Raw genomic sequence first — 16,778 nt, forward strand, 5'->3', positions numbered from 1 at the left:
TCCAAGCCTTAACAAAAGAAGGAAACAAAAAGATCCAAATCCCTCGCGTACCCGGTGTTAGGAGACGATCAAGTGGACACTCAGGGGTTCATAATTGTTTTAAAGATTGAAGGTCCTGAAGATGGCCTTAAGGATTTTATAACAATAAGGCCGAAACGTCGACTTACATATCCACATCTTTTTAAACAGATTTATTCTGTACAACGTTATCTTTGTTTGTAATCAGCAAGATTCGCTGTCATACATTTATAAAGAGGGGAACACAACGCAACTGGATTTTAAGAACAATTAATTTACTTCTTGTCCATTTGTATTTTGCTGATTTATTTTCTCTTTTCTCTGAAGATAAAAATAATGTACCCTGAATGATGAAAACTTTACATAAAGTTAAATTTCTTTAAATCTATTCCCCGTGTAGCGTTTTCCTTTTCCTTGTGAGTATTTACCACTGTGTCAAGACTGAAGTGACAAAATAGATTAATTACAGGTTTTAATTGAATTAAGTTGGTCCCAATCGTAAAAATTCAGATCGATCAACCACCTGTAACTTAGGTATTAACAAATTCCCTTGTTGGCAAATCTACTAAAATAAGTTTCAGCCCAAGCTCGCAAGGGTTTATTGGGTCACCCACCTCGAATATAACTGATTATATGGCAGCATGATTGTTGGACAATCAGAAGCTCATCCCCCCCCCCCGTCTACCTGCTGACTAAGCTACCCCCTGAGTATTTGTTTATGTTCACGGTCACATGTCCGAGATACCTGGCCATTGTGTCAGTACATTAACTTGACCATTACATTACCCATACAATAACTTGACCATTACATTATCCATACAGTAACTTGACCATTACATTACCCATACAATAACTCGACCATTACATTAACCATATACTAATTGCACTGATGCATACACATTACCTTGCAGACAGTTGTACCCGACGTCCCACATACAACTAACTTTTAAACCATTTTTCATAGTGTGGCAGTTTGGGTGGGGATAGGCAAGAGGCGAGTCTTAGTCAGATTTAAACTGGGTTTTATTGTTTGAAACAGTCTGTCGGTACAGGTGGGGCGCACAAATAAAGGTCGAGGGGACCGGTTTCTCTCTCGGCGGGGCTTGATGTTTCCGGCGTTGTCCGGGCGTCGAGTCGGGCTCCTCCTTCCAGGCACTGCGGGCTCCGTCGCGTCCCAGGCTCCACCGAGGGGGAGGGAAACAGAAAACAGAGGGGGTATGAGTAGTCTGTAGAGGTCTACAACCAGCACAAATGGGAAAGGGAGTGAGGGTAAATTGGGTGCTTTACTCCTGTAGCGATCAGTGTGGGAAGTGCAGGGGGTCACGTTACACTAGGGGCCAGCCGGTCGTCCTTTCCCCAACCTCAACCACCCCGTGACCCGACGCGTACCTCTGTTAGCCACGCCCCTCCGGGGGAGTGGCTGGGTGACTCGTGGGTCCGGTGCCCTCCTGGGATCTTGGGGGTCTCCTGCCTCCGCAGCCCGTCTGGCTCCCTGAAGCTTGGGTCTTCCTCCTCTCCGCTCTCCTGTGCTCTCCTGTCCGCTCTGCCTCCTGTCTCTTGCTCGGCGGTTTCCTCTTTAGCCGTCGGGGTCCGGGCTGGGGAATACGTCCCGGTGGATCCGTCGAGCTTCTCTCCACTCGCTCTCCCAGACAGTCCTCGATTCCGAGTTACTCCTCTCCTCTCCGTCTCTTCTTCTCCCCTCTCCGCACTCCACTCGAATCCTCTGCTCCACGCCGCTCCTCCGCTCTGCACCTCTCTGACCGCTCCTCCGGTGTAAAGACACACCTGGTCCTGGTTTCGAGCTTCATTTAAAGGGAAGCTCAGTCCCGCCTCCACATCACCTGCGCTGGGCCAGTTAAAGGGGCCGTGTTCCAGGTCCTCCTCGTCACAGCTATACTGGATCGCCCCCGTGGCCCAATTTGTGGAGTCTGCTACCTGCGAAGAGAAGAGGGGGGGGTCACAGAGTTTAGTCACACTCTGGGGCGTAAGGGGGAGCGGCACCCCGGCCCGGTTACACACCTCCCCCCCTGGACACTTCCGTTCGGGAAGGGGATTACGGGACAAATAGTCGGCCCCCGTGTTATCAACCCCCCTTTTGTGACACACCGTGAAAGAGTACGGTTGAAGGGCCAAAAACCACCGCAACACCCGTGGATTGTTAGACCTGTTGCGGGCCATCCACTGGAGGGGCGCGTGGTCCGTATACAGGGAGAATGGTCTCCCTTCTAGGTAGTAGGCCAGCTTGTCCACGGCCCAACGTATGGCCAAACACTCCTTCTCCACTGTGGAGTATTTCAACTCCCGGGGGAACAGTTTTCGACTGACATAAAGGATCGGGTGGTCCGCCCCATCCTCCCTTGTTTGGGACAAAACCGCCCCTATGCCGTAGTCTGAGGCATCTGTGTGCAGGGAAAAGGGTCTGTTGAAATCGGGGGATGACAAGACGGGAGTCGTGGTGATGGCTCTCTTCAGGGCGGAAAAAGCATCCAACATCTCCGTCGTGGGGTTCGCCAGCCCCGCCGCTTTGAAGGTGGTCCTGAGGGTGTGGGTGAGGGGGGCGGCTAGCTGGGCGAACCTGGGGATGAACCGCCTATAATACCCGATCAGCCCCAGGAAGGCACGCATCTCCTTCTTGGAGCCAGGGAAGAGGGTTTCTTCAATCGCTCGGACCTTCTCTATCTGCGGTTCTATCATACCGTGTCCTAGCACGTAGCCTAGATACTTTACTTTCTGGAAGGAAATTCGGGACTTCTTGGCATTGATCTTTAGTCCCGCATGAGTGAGGGTGTCCAGCACCTGTTCCAGGTGGGCCAGGTGGGTTGGCCAATCGGGACTGAAAACGACGATGTCGTCTAGATAGGCGGATGTACAATGCTTGAGGTCTGTTAAGACGTTGTTCATCAGTCTTTGGAAGGTGGCAGGGGCTCCATGCAACCCAAAGGGTAAGACATTGAATTCGTAGTGACCTGACTCTGTGGTGAACGCTGTTTTATGTTTGTCTTCTTCCCTCAGGGGCACCTGCCAATATCCCTTGGTCAAGTCTATCGTACTGATGTATTTGGCCTCACCGAGCTTTTCGATCAATTCGTCTATCCGGGGTATCGGATAGGCGTCAAAGGTGGATATGTCGTTAAGGGCCCGGAAGTCCATACAAAACCGTCGACTTCCATCCGGTTTGGGTATCATCACGATTGGGCTGGACCACTGACTACTGGAAGGACGGATGACCCCGAGTTTTAACATGTCCTCTATTTCCTGTTGGATTCCCTTCCTTCTTGCTTCTGGCACCCGATAAGGTCGGATTTTCACCACTCTTCCCGGAGTTGTTCTTATGTGGTGTTCGGCCAGAGTGGTCCTTCCTGGTTGGTCGGAGAAGACCTTGTGTTGTCGGTTCAGGGTGATCATCAACTCTTTCCTCTCTTGCGCCAGTAGATCCTCATTGATCACGAGTTGGTTCAGAGTGCTCCCCTGGGATGAGGGAGGATGATCGGCCACGTGTACGTCAGTGGGAGGGGGTCCCAGCCATTTCTTTAGCAAGTTGATGTGGTACACCTGGGTTTTCTTTGGGTGTATCTGAAGTCTATAGCTGGTGTTGCCAATAGTGGATACGACCTGGTAAGGGCCACTCCATTCCGCTTTGAATTTCTGCAGGGAGGATGGCAACAATACCAAAGCCCAGTCTCCCTTCTGTAGTCTCCTCCATTTTTTCCCTTTATCGTAACAAGCCTTCTGTCGTTTCTGGCTATTGTCCAGGTGGGCATAGGCCAGGTCCCTCAGCTTACCCAGCTTGGACCGGAGGTTCTGGGCGTACTCCAGAGTGTTCATGGCCTCCTCAGGGGTTTCGTTCTCCCAGGCCTCCTTCGTCATATCCAGGAGAGACCTCGGTTGTCTCCCATAAAGTAGTTCAAAGGACGAGAACCCGGTGCTGCTTTGTTTTTGCCCCCTTATTACATATAACGCAAGGGGCAACACTTGGTCCCAATCCGCGCCGTTCACTTCCAACATCTTTCTTAATGTGGTCTTCAGGGTACGGTTGTACCTCTCCACGAGGCCGTCTGTCTGAGGATGGTACACTGCAGTGCGGATTTGTTGGATGTCTAACATCCTGCACACCTCCTTCATCAGTTTGGAGACGAATGGGGTCCCTTGATCTGTTAGAATTTCTTTCGGGAACCCCACTCTAGAAAACAGTTCAAGCATTCGATCGGCTACCTGCCGAGTGGTGGTGGATGCCAACGAAAGCGCCTCGGGAAACCTGGTAGCGTAGTCCACCATGACCAACACATATTGGTGTCCTTTTTTTGTCTTCGGAAGGGGACCTATCAGGTCCATGCCTACGCGCTCGAAGGGGGCCCCTATGATGGGGAGAGGCTGGAGGGGCACCGCTGGGGGACGTGTCATGTTCTTTTTCTGACACGTTTCTCACACCTGGCAGTATTCCAATGCGTCTTTATATATGCCGGGCCAATAGAAATGGCGGAGGAGGGTCTGGGTCGTTTTTTCAGCCCCGGTGTGTCCGGCAACGAGGTGGGCATGTGAGTAGAAAAGGATTTGTTCTCGGAACACCAGGGGGACCAACAGCTGTTCCGGGTCGTCTCTCTTTCCTTGCCTGTAGAGCAGGTCGTTTCTGACCAAGAAGCGTGGATATGTCGGAGGGTTCTGCCCTTGTAGTCGTTGTGCGGTGTCCCAAGCGTTGAACAAGGTGTTGTCATTGGCCTGGGCAAACTTGAAGCTGCGGTCTAGGGCCCCGGGTTCTTGTGACAATAGAGTGGGCCTAGGGTTTGTTTCTGATGACTGTCCCAGACTGTGATGGAACATCTCTAGGAAAGAGGGGTTGTCGGTCCCAATGATGAGATCCTCAGGGAGGGAATCCAGGACTCCCACTTTGATGTTCTGTGGTCGGCCTTCCCTCGGGTAGATGGGGAGTAGAGCCACGGGATAGGGGCGAACGTCCCCATGGACACAGCGTATGAATACTTGATCATTGGGTATCAGATTGGCGGCTTTGATGTGTTTGGTTTGAACCACCGACTGCCGGCACCCCGAATCTAACAGGGCTTGTATGCGAGCCCCATTCACTGTCACACTTACTCTAAACGCGGGTCCCATTTCGGCGGAGTACAGAATGGTGCGGGGGAGGTACCCGACCTCCATGGGTTCTTCGGTAGTTTTTCTCCGGGGGCACAACCTGGCAATGTGGCCCCAGTTGCCGCAGTCAAAGCATTGCGGGCCGTTTTGCGGGTGGGGCTCCGGCCTCCAGGGTTTGGGCCTCACCATCTCCGGCAGCCGCACTGGTCTCTTCTCGGGCTTTGGGGGTGCTCTGGGCTTCTCTTGTTCCCACGCGAAGGGTCCTCGGGGCTGCGCTCTAGTGTAGGTGGTAGCCATCTCGACGGCCTGGGCTGTTGTCAGGTTGTGATGCTGTCGTAACCATCGCTGGGTAGCGTACGGGAGAGCCTCCAGGAATTGCTCTAGGTACACCCTGTCCATTATTTGCTCTTTGGTGCTTTGTTGGGGAGTCAGCCATTTGTCCGCGGCCATCTTCAGGCGCACAAACAAGGTCTTCGGGGTTTCTCCCGGGACACCCCGCTCCTTCCTGAACTTGATCCTGTAGGCCTCAGTGTCTAGACCCAGGTGGTCCAGGATAATCCCCTTGATGGTGGCATAAGGGGTGTCTCCGGTGGGGTTGGCCACCTGGTAGGCGGCCTGCGCTTCTCCCACCAACAGGGGGGCCAAGAAGAAGGGCCACTTGGCCACCGGCCATCCACAGGCGCGGGCCGCCCGCTCAAAGTTCAACAAGAACGCATCGGGATCTTCCCCCGGAAGGTACTTCTGTAGGGACACTCCCCCGATGCTGTGGGGAGTCAGGCCGGTCGAGGGGGCTACAGTAGGTATCACCGGATTCAAGGCATTCGCGGTCACAGCCGCCTTCATTATTTCTCGGTCGGCATCCGCCGACTGTATCTGCTTTTCCACCACCCATTCCAGCCGTTCTTGTCCTTTGGCTAGTCTTTCCAGGATAGCTTCCATATCTGTTACACTGCTGGTTGCCGTGCCCGCATTCTCCACCACTGTGGCAGTTTGGGTGGGGATAGGCAAGAGGCGAGTCTTAGTCGGATTTAAACTGGGTTTTATTGTTTGAAACAGTCTGTCGGTACAGGTGGGGCGCACAAATAAAGGTCGAGGGGACCGGTTTCTCTCTCGGCGGGGCTTGATGTTTCCGGCGTTGTCCGGGCGTCGAGTCGGGCTCCTCCTTCCAGGCACTGCGGGCTCCGTCGCGTCCCAGGCTCCACCGAGGGGGAGGGAAACAGAAAACAGAGGGGGTATGAGTAGTCTGTAGAGGTCTACAACCAGCACAAATGGGAAAGGGAGTGAGGGTAAATTGGGTGCTTTACTCCTGTAGCGATCAGTGTGGGAAGTGCAGGGGGTCACGTTACACTAGGGGCCAGCCGGTCGTCCTTTCCCCAACCTCAACCACCCCGTGACCCGACCCCGTACCTCTGTTAGCCACGCCCCTCCGGGGGAGTGGCTGGGCGACTCGTGGGTCCGGTGCCCTCCTGGGATCTTGGGGGTCTCCTGCCTCCGCAGCCCGTCTGGCTCCCTGAAGCTTGGGTCTTCCTCCTCTCCGCTCTCCTGTGCTCTCCTGTCCGCTCTGCCTCCTGTCTCTTGCTCGGCGGTTTCCTCTTTAGCCGTCGGGGTCCGGGCTGGGGAATACGTCCCGGTGGATCCGTCGAGCTTCTCTCCACTCGCTCTCCCAGACAGTCCTCGATTCCGAGTTACTCCTCTCCTCTCCGTCTCTTCTTCTCCCCTCTCCGCACTCCACTCGAATCCTCTGCTCCACGCCGCTCCTCCGCTCTGCACCTCTCTGACCGCTCCTCCGGTGTAAAGACACACCTGGTCCTGGTTTCGAGCTTCATTTAAAGGGAAGCTCAGTCCCGCCTCCACATCACCTGCGCTGGGCCAGTTAAAGGGGCCGTGTTCCAGGTCCTCCTCGTCACAGCTATACTGGATCGCCCCCGTGGCCCAATTCGTGGAGTCTGCTACCTGCGAAGAGAAGAGGGGGGGGTCACAGAGTTTAGTCACACTCCGGGGCGTAAGGGGGAGCGGCACCCTGGCCCGGTTACACATAGCTACTTATGTTACAGCGCTGTGAGGTTCACAGGGGCTTCGTTTGCGCACTACAGGGCCTAAAGCCCCGTAACCTGCCATTTATTAAATCATTTTTTTTAGTGTTTTTTCAGATCCTCGAATCTGTAACTAACAGCATTACAATTCCAAGGAACGCTTTCATGAGAGGGTCAAAGAGAGGACACGCTCACAATAGCTGAACACATTTCCAGAGAAAGCATTTGCATGCAGGCAGGCTTTATTTATAATGTTTCGAGTTGTGGACTCTTTGGCAAAGCTTACCATATCCCCAGGAAGTCACCAGATAAGCGCTGATAAGCTCGGTTCATGCGAACAAGTAGGTATACCCCATCCTGTGCATTCAAGACAATGTTTTTAGGTGCATTCCCAGTTTTACCAAGATTGCTTTTTTATCAAGTGTAAAAATCTGCTTATCTAGGAGGAAAAATCAGATTTCGGATATTGCTAAACAGCGCGCGATTGCCATACACCCTCCTACTTATAAAATGTGCACAATAAGTATGTGCATAGCAATTTATTTGTGATTCTTTTTCCCTACAAATGACCTCGTTTTGTAAGGCCCTCCTAGGTAAAGGGCGCGTTTTTTAATCTGCCCGACAAAGCCCAGAATCTGAACACACGTGCAGCCTGCAGCCACAGTTCAGGCTTTGTAAAGATAATATGTGTGCAGATGGTCCAAAGGAAACACTATGGAAATCTGTGCTTTCATCTCTCTTTCAGTAGCTTCCTGGCAGATGCCTACTCTTTTGCTGGCAATACACTAACGTACTTTGTCACTACATATCATATTATGTCTATAAATTAGCAATGTTGGTCCCTAGTAGCTGAGGAACTCAAAACAAAACGAGATGTATTCAGAAATACACACTAAAGTGCATACTCCCTGATTACAGTCTATAGAATTCACTTTCTTGCCTTCTATTCTTGATGTACAGGATTAGAGAAAATCAGGGCTGGCTTTACCACTGGTGGCGCCCTGTGCGACAATGTTTGTTGGTGCCCCCCCCCCCCCCCCTCCACCATGGCCACCTCTGCCACAGATTCTCTTCCTAGCACCATTTACCAGTGCCCCTCAAGGCTCCATAACCACTGTCTCTCAGATGTATTTAGTTTTATAGCTCCACTCATACCAGTGTAAGGTGTCAGAGCACTTTACATCACACACACATTGCACAGAGACAATCATATGTGTGTAAATCAGTGTATAGGAAACGTTACATCAGACAGGACCTCTGCGGTTACATCAGACAGGACCTCTGCGTGGCCCATAGGTCTCTAGAAGGGAATGGTCCCCCCATCAAAGATCTGATTCGTCCGAATAAAGCCTCCAGAAGCCTTCGCTCAGACTCACTCCACCTAGTCGAAGTCCCTAGAATCAAGAGAGCCAGAAGTGGGGGCAGGCTCTTTTTGTACAGTGCCTCCAAACTTTGGGAAACTCTCCCACTTTACCTCCGTAGAGAATCCAACCATCTCACTTTCCGTAGGCATCTGAAGATCTGGCACTTCCCTTAATCTCTGGTTCCTCTCACTCTGGTTTGATCAGCGCTGGGACACTCCTGGGTAGCCATGCGCTCTACAAAAACCCTTCTCATTCATTCATTTCATTCAATACTGTAAGTCTTAGAAATGAAAAGTACCGCATTGCCAAAGTCAATGCATTAATCCAGTCCAGCTTTTGTCCTTAAATTCTGGATTTTGTTGCCTTTGCCATTCCATTAAAAAATCAGGACTAAAAGTTCAAAAATTCAAAAACAAAAAACTGGATTGGAGCATCTTATTGGGCCTGGGTTTGGGAAACTTGGCAGCTATGTGTATATTTGTGTGCATCATTTTACCCCAATCATGAGATTTTGAGAAGTGAAGCCCCATGACTGTTGGTCTAGGCGGGGCATCAAAAGATGTAACGTCACATGACCTTGCGTGTCAAGATCCGACCAACTGGAACCTTACAGTTACTTACATATCAGCTAGCGGACTGGACAGATGTGAGACGAGGGGCCTCAGGGGGGCATGGGACTGAAGCCACCTTGAGCCAAACTGCTGCCTGTGGACTGGAAATGGGTACATGCCAGTGTAGTACGAGAGGAGGCTTGGGAGGCAGTGCTTGCACCATGGCTGGTGGAGATTGCTCGATATTACTCACATGGACGTGATTTCGGCCTACCGGTTCATATGTTAATGTTTTGGGCCATAATTGCTCGAGGTTGTCGATGGTGTTGAACTCTGGACGAGACACGATATGTACAGCATGTTACTGCTGATTGTCATGCTGTAACTGCTACATACTGCGCTGTGCATTCAACTGCAAAAACATGAATAAAGAGCTGTTAAAAAAAAAAAAAAAGGGACATCACATGACCTTAAACCCCAGTGCCTAATGACGGGCCATTGTAATTTTGTTGAATATTTGTGCACAAGCTTTATTAAAAATCTTGATGGGTATCTGATAACGGAAACAAACATAGTTACTGTTGCTAATAAAATTCAACGGCTAGGTTACCTTTTGATAAATAGATTTATTAAAAGCTTGAGAGAGCAAAATAAGCATCCAGCTATAAAAACTGACTAAAGTTCAATGTAAACGTCCTTTGAAATGACAAAATAGGTTGATTTGATTCGTTCAAGTTTCAAAGTACTTCAAATGCTTCACAAGCAGTAATAAAGGGTTAGCGACATTTAAGCTCTCTCTGAATGACAAGGGAAGCCCAGTCAGGTATATTTTACAATAACCATATATGGCAAATACAGTATTCGTTACGTTCTGACCGTACATTTTTGTGTGCACATTGTAAATTACTTGAATTATTCGGAAGTAGTCGAGCATATACTCACCTCAAATCATATCCTATCATTTTTATTTTATTCAATTGTTTTCCACTCGTGTTTGTATTCTGGAATTGTTACGAGCATATTATTTGCTTAACACCAATATTTGACTGCATTCGCTGCAATTAAACATAACTAAACCATGCTAAAAGTGCCTTTGATAAACTGAACTCCTATTGTCCAGAAGCGGAATTGCAGAAATTAACACTTGGCCTGCCATGTAACGCATTTCCTTATGACCGGATATTTAGATTATATGGCCGTTTATTATGTAGCTTCTCCTTTTTATTTTATTTTATGAATGTGCACTTATGGTTCTGGGTCGATTAAAGAGGCATTATGATTACATTCAGGTCTCTGACTCATTCGCTAGAATCTGAAAAAAGGGATTTCACATGATAACACTATCTCTTTTTTTGCTTCCTTTTTCCTGAGAACCCCTAATATGTTGGCTTTGTTCCAAGCACAGTCTGTCCGATCCACTTGTCTCGATATGAAACAGCTGCCAGATATCTCTGCTTTGGGATAGGTGTATACTGTACTGCTCCAGGGCTCTGAGTTAAAGCCTAGTTCTGCTGGCTAGAAGGATTCTCCATTGTGGTCTAAAGGCTCAGAACTTGAATGCCCAACTGCCAGTGCGTAATTCGAGCCGGTGGTTTCCACTGCTGGGCACCACACTTCATTGTCAGCACCAGCATTTATGACGCTTTGTCACATGGAGGCGCTGTCTGTCTAATTGTCCATATGGTAAAAGCATCCAGTTGCCATGCAATTACGAGTAAACCCGCAGGGATTGGGGAATTGCCATGTAGGGTGGATTTCTCCGATTGTAAAATCACACGGAATTCCCTATTCCATTCGGTTTTACCGCATACATTTGGCAGCTGCTTTAGGCAGGTGTAGTAAATGTCTGCAGGCAGATGAACGGGGTGGCGGGTGTGAGGAGTCGGGGAGGGAATGTGAAGGTATATTTTTTTGCAAGAGGATGTCTTTTTTCCAGCTGGAAAATTGGTTCAAGTTATTTCACGCCCAGGAAATGCGGGAGGGGAAAAACCTAAGCACTAGGCCAGAGACGTTTTAAGGTATGGGCAAAGTGGGGTCTGGCCCAGGGGCCCAGCCTTTCGGGAGTCCACTGATAGAGCCAGCTCTGTTCTGCTGAGAGTCTTCCCCTGATGACCTTGAATAATTCTTAAACAGAATGTTGTAACTAGCGTTGTCCTTTATTTTGAATGGGGTCAATGTGTGAGAGTTTATTACAGACATTTTGCAGACACATGTGTTTATGTTTCATGCAGTAGCCATAATAAAAAAAAACTGTTGATCAATGCAGGACCTCACTTATGAGAAATGAGAGGGTGTCACAGAGATTATTTGTATTAATATTTGTGAGCTGCTGCTTTGCTTCAATACTGAAAACACACATCACCATCCCTGAATATTAGATGTAAACTATGGGTGGGCGGAATTTGCGTAATTGCGTTACGCAAATCTCCACGAAACGGTAAAAAATCTCTGCGAACACGCAGAAATTTCGAAAACACGCGGAATTGCTTGTTCGCGATGCTTTTGTCCTGTTCGCAATTGCTGTTTGCATGCCCTGGGGGAAATATCTTGCGAACACGCATTTTGAGAACGCAAACAAGCAAAAAATTTCGCGAAGACGTGAAACGCATGATTTTTGGGCAATTTCGCGTTCTCCGTGGAATGCAAAATTACCCAAATTCCGCAAATTCCACGAGCGGAACGCAATTTACTGCCCAGGCCTAATGTAAACACGTTTAGAATTTGGACCAGTGACCGTGCACCGTCAGTGACCCGGCCAAAGAGGACATGAAAGAGCTGAAACTGGACCATAAAATCAAAGCCGTTCCGAACAGGGGCCCCCGAAATACGTTTGGCCTACAGCCCCTTAAATCCCTAAACCGTCCCTGAATGAGGCAGAGTGAAACTAATACAAGAGTGTATTCTGTTCTACCTGACTTGTAATCAGGCCATTCATAGGTAAACATTTGTGGTGATACCATCTAATGTCATCAGTGTCAATCATTGTGACAAGCCTTAATATTTTTTGACCTCTGTAATTGGGATTTACGAAAATCCAGATATGTGTTCTGAATTGTCTAGGACTTAAACCTGTGGGGTCATCCTTTATGTCAAAGTTCTCATTACAAGTATTTGTGGTAGGGTGACGCTCTAGTGCTTCACCAGTAGCAGGGGATTTAAACTCAGTTCGGAACCGACTCGCAGAGGATAGCAAGATAAGATTACCTCGCGCTAGCTCCGCACTGAAAATTAAATGCTCATTGTTTTTAAACTTTTAAAACGGCACTGAACTTATCTGCACTTTACCGGTTTGTTCTTTGGTTCTTTTGTTGGCCCTCCCGGTCCACCGCAGCAATCTCGTGCTGTTTGTGTGGAGGGAGGTACAGCTGCATCCACTTCTTGGTGAGCACTCTCTGAGCGGCCATCGTGGCAGGGTGATGCTCTAGTGCTTCACCAGTAGCTACTCATATAAATTCCAACATGGGACTAACGCGCAGCGGTCGCGTGCAGCGGGCGCGCCGATGGGGCGCCAAAGGCAAGCCCGTCTGCGCCCGTCCACGCCCGTCCACGTCGGCCAGGCGCCACGGATTATGGCCAAATCATAACTTACTCACCTAGAAATCATTAAGACTACCGGCACAATCATGTCCTCTTCTGGATTCCTTTACATACCATCGTATCTCCAGCAACGGTATCTCAAAACTCCCTTCAGAGCACACCACTGCTGCCTTTAACTTTCATTCCCCTGTCTCCATTAAGCCTACATTAACACGCAAATGGTGCTCCGTTGTATTTACCTCAATACACGCTCTCTGGTAAAACACCAACTCGATATTTTTTTATTACTCACCTCTGACAAACCTGATATTCTATTACTCACTGAAACGTGGTTAACCCAGGATTCATTGCCCGACATCCTACAGCACTCCCCTCAGACTATTACATTCTGTCGGCCAATCGTCCACCAGGAAAACTGGGTGGCGGGGTGGCAGCAATAATTCATAAAAATCATAAGTTCAATACCTTAGCTCCCCTTACTCTCCCGGAGGTCGAGAATTTAGTCAACAAACTTGACACGGACACAGGGTCTCTGGTACTTGTTCTTATCTATCGGCCCCCGCAAGCTATGCCCACTTTTCCTATTGCCCTGGGGGAGCAGATGGCCGCCCTAGTGGTAAACCATGCCACGGTTCTCCTAATTGGAGACCTGAACTACTGGTTTAACGATGTCTCGGGTGGCCCTCATGCGGCTGAACTTTCCGAGCTTCTTTTGAATCTCAATATGGCCCAGCATGTATACTCCCCCACTCATGAAAGGGGACACATTCTTGACCAAGTCTGGTCCCATAATCTTACACTCTCGTCGCCCACAATTGCACCATGTATTTGGTCAGACCACCATTTGATCCAATTCACTACCATTATTAATGCTATATCAAGTGCATGCCCCAGGAGGGAGGGGTAACTAGGAGATGGAAAACCCTAAATATGGAGGATTTAGTCAATACTTTGACGAGCTCTCTACCCACTTTTTGTCCTGATGTCAATCTTATGGAAGGAAAGATCTCTGAGTGGTTATCATCGGCCAGCAACACTCACGTTCCACCTGTTAAATTCTCCCGTCACGAGGATGCCCACTAATGGTTTACCTCAGATCTTAAAGAACAAAAGCTTGTGCTGTGACAAAAGAGAGGAAATGGATATTAAATTACCCCATTAAAGACAAGGAGCAGTTTTCTACAGCTCGTAGAGAATATAAAAAAAACATTTTGAAGACCAAAGCGGCCTATTTTTCCACAAACATTTTAAACTCTCGTAACAAATCGAAAGAAATCTTCAGGATAGTAAATGATTTATGTAATGATGAGAGAACGTCATCCACTCAGGCCCCTAACCAAGAGCTCTGCAACTCCCTGAACAACTTTTTCATTGATAAGATCTCTTCCATTAAAGATAGCCTCCCCAATTCTTCCAGTTGGGATCCACTGGATGATATCTCTCATAATCATTCTACGCTAGACGCCCTTCACCCTATTTGTCCTAAAACACTTGTGGAGTTAATGACCCGTGTGAACTCCGGGTCTCCTAATGATAGCTGTCCTCCACATATTTTAAAAGAGGTATTCTCCGCACTCCCTCAGAGTGTACTTCCTCTCCTCAATGAGTCTCTTGCTCAAGGCAAGGTCCCGAGCGCCTTTAAGAACGCGACAGTTGTTCCCCTTATAAAAAAACCAGGAGCAGACCCCACACACCCCTCCAATTACCGTCCCATCTCCCTTCTTCCCTTCATGGCCAAAATATTGGAGGCCCATGTGTCTAGGTGTCTCTCGAATTTTATAGAACACTCTGATTATCTAGGACCCAATCAAGCCGGTTCCCGGCCGGCGCACTCTACGGAGGCTGTCATTCTTGCAGTCCTGGATACTCTCAGAGCAAATGCTGATAGGGGTGTCCATCAGGCTCTGGTGCTCCTAGATTTGTCGGCCGCGTTCGACACGGTCGATCATAACATCTTGTTGAACCGTGTTGAGCAGGCTGGCATGCGAGGACCTGCACTTAGATGGATAGAATCTTTCCTGCCGACCGGACTCAATCAGTCAAGCTTGGAACTTTTATGGCTCCTAAACTCACCTCCACTTCCCCAGGGCTCGTCTTTATCACCGTTACTGTTTAATTTGTTTATTTATTTATTTATTTTTAAAGTTTTGTATTGCGCTAGCTAGACCCGTAGGTATCAGAGCGCTTCACATACATATTGTGCAAAGCCGAAGGGTCTTACATTACCTAGAAGGCTGACAGTAAGTAAGCAAACCACGGATAAAGAATACAGTATGAACAATAAGTAACTGTGCAGCGGAGGGGGAGGGGAAGAAAAAAAGAAAAACAAGGAGATTAGCATAGTCCGTTCACCAACAATCCTTGAATGAGAGTCAACTCGGGGTATTGAGGTCTCAGACCTCTGATTTATTCTTTAAAAAATAGGAAGATCACCATTTTCAATTATGTGGATGACCTTCAACTCATAATCCCACTTGGTTCCTCAAATGCCACAGCTGAGTTTCGTGTGACCATGTCCCATATCCAACATTGGATGGACTTGAACCACCTGAAGCTCAATCCAGGCAAGACGGAATTAGTGTTGCCTGGGAAGAGCGAGATCAGTTGATTCCCACACTATTGGCCTCCGGACCTGGGGTCTCCGCCCACTCCTTCCCCCTCGGTGAAAAGCCTAGGGATTATTCTTAATGCTGATATGTCACTCAAAGGGCAGGTGGGAGCAGTGATCTCTTCTAGTTTTTTTCAACTACGGAAAATTAAGAAAATCACCCACCTGCTTACACACTCAGCTATCACACAGCTGTTGATAACCCTGGTACTCTCGCAACTCGACTTCTCGAACGCAATCCAACTTGTCCTGCCAGCAGGTCTATTAAAACGTTTACAGATTGTCCAGAACCAGGCAGCTAGGCTCATTTTTAAACAGCCTAAATTGCAGTCAGCCAGACCGGGATTGATAAAACTGCACTGGCTACCGATGGCCCAGGGGCAGCCTTTAAGATGGGATGTCTAGTCTTCAAGGCCCTGCACGGCAATGGCCCTAGATTCATTAAAGACATGATCATTAAATATGAACCTTCGTGCAATCTACGCTCAGCCCACCTTCAGCTGGTAACAATTCCTTTATTCAAACAGAAACGGCAAGGAGGATGCTGTTTCTCGTACCTAGCCCCCAGTTTTTGGAACTCTCTTCCTTTGACACTTAGGAGCTGCGATAATCTTATGGTCTTCAGGAAAGCCCTGAAGACCTGGCTGTTTGAGCAAGCCTATGCTTAGGTACTTTTGTCATCTCCCCTCAGTCTTAGCGCCATGAAGCCTACAGGTGTCCGCGCGCTCTATAAGTTGTTATTAACATAACATAACATAACAAGTGGTGAAGAATTCCCATTGGGGCCAATGATGAGAATTATTGCCCGAGTAGGAATCCCAGGTTGTCCAGGAATAAAACGGTTCCAAAGTTTTTCACAGGCACATTTTGCCTATTAAAAGCAGGGCAAGCAAAATGTTTGTATTAGGCCTAGGCGGAGTTTGTGGAGTTCCTTGTGACCGAAAAACTCTGCCGAGCTATGCGAAGTTCCACAAGCAGTGGAGTGTGTAACGCTGCGCCGTTTGCACTGATTTTTAGCGCCAGGTGTTTGTCCTGCACTGGAAAGTCAGCGTGAACAGCACTATGCACAGCGCAAGAGGGTGATGCTTCTTTCTGCCGCTCGAGTGGATGTTCTATTCGAGTAGCAGCTTCATCAACGCGAACTGAAGTTTTCTCAACGCAAGCGTTCGCAACCATCCGCGACCACCCCCAGTGAAAAATCTCACTGGGAGTTGGTTTAGCGTTGCATTTTCCTCTCTTGCGCTCTCCAACTTAATGTTGGTGAGCGAGGAAAAAACTTCACTCAGCGAGTTTCTGGGAACTCCGCATGCTCTGTGGAGTGCCGAAAACTCCCAAAAAGTTCACCTGCCTAGTTTATATGAAAAGTTGTCTGAAAATCGTGAAAAACATTTCTTAATTGAGACCAAAAAATGATTCAAGTATGTTATTCATCACTATCTTGCAATCTGAGGTACTTATCTTCCACTAACTAGAATAACTGATGCCCGTAATGAGTGAAGAAGTGGGAGTGAAGTCTGTAAATGATAGAGCGCACATATATAAAAACTTAAAATCACATTTTCCTTCCAGGCGCTTCACT

At 48.5% G+C, this 16,778-nt stretch overlaps 1 protein-coding gene across 1 annotated transcript in view; it reads left to right on the forward strand.

Moving 5' to 3' along the window:
• Positions 1 to 16,778, forward strand: part of LOC144784068 (uncharacterized) — a 1,315,621-nt gene that overhangs the window by 987,103 nt on the left and 311,740 nt on the right. The window lies entirely within an intron of this gene.

This window comes from Lissotriton helveticus, chromosome 10, assembly GCF_964261635.1.
Source record: "Lissotriton helveticus chromosome 10, aLisHel1.1, whole genome shotgun sequence".
Lineage (NCBI taxonomy): Eukaryota > Metazoa > Chordata > Amphibia > Caudata > Salamandridae > Lissotriton > Lissotriton helveticus.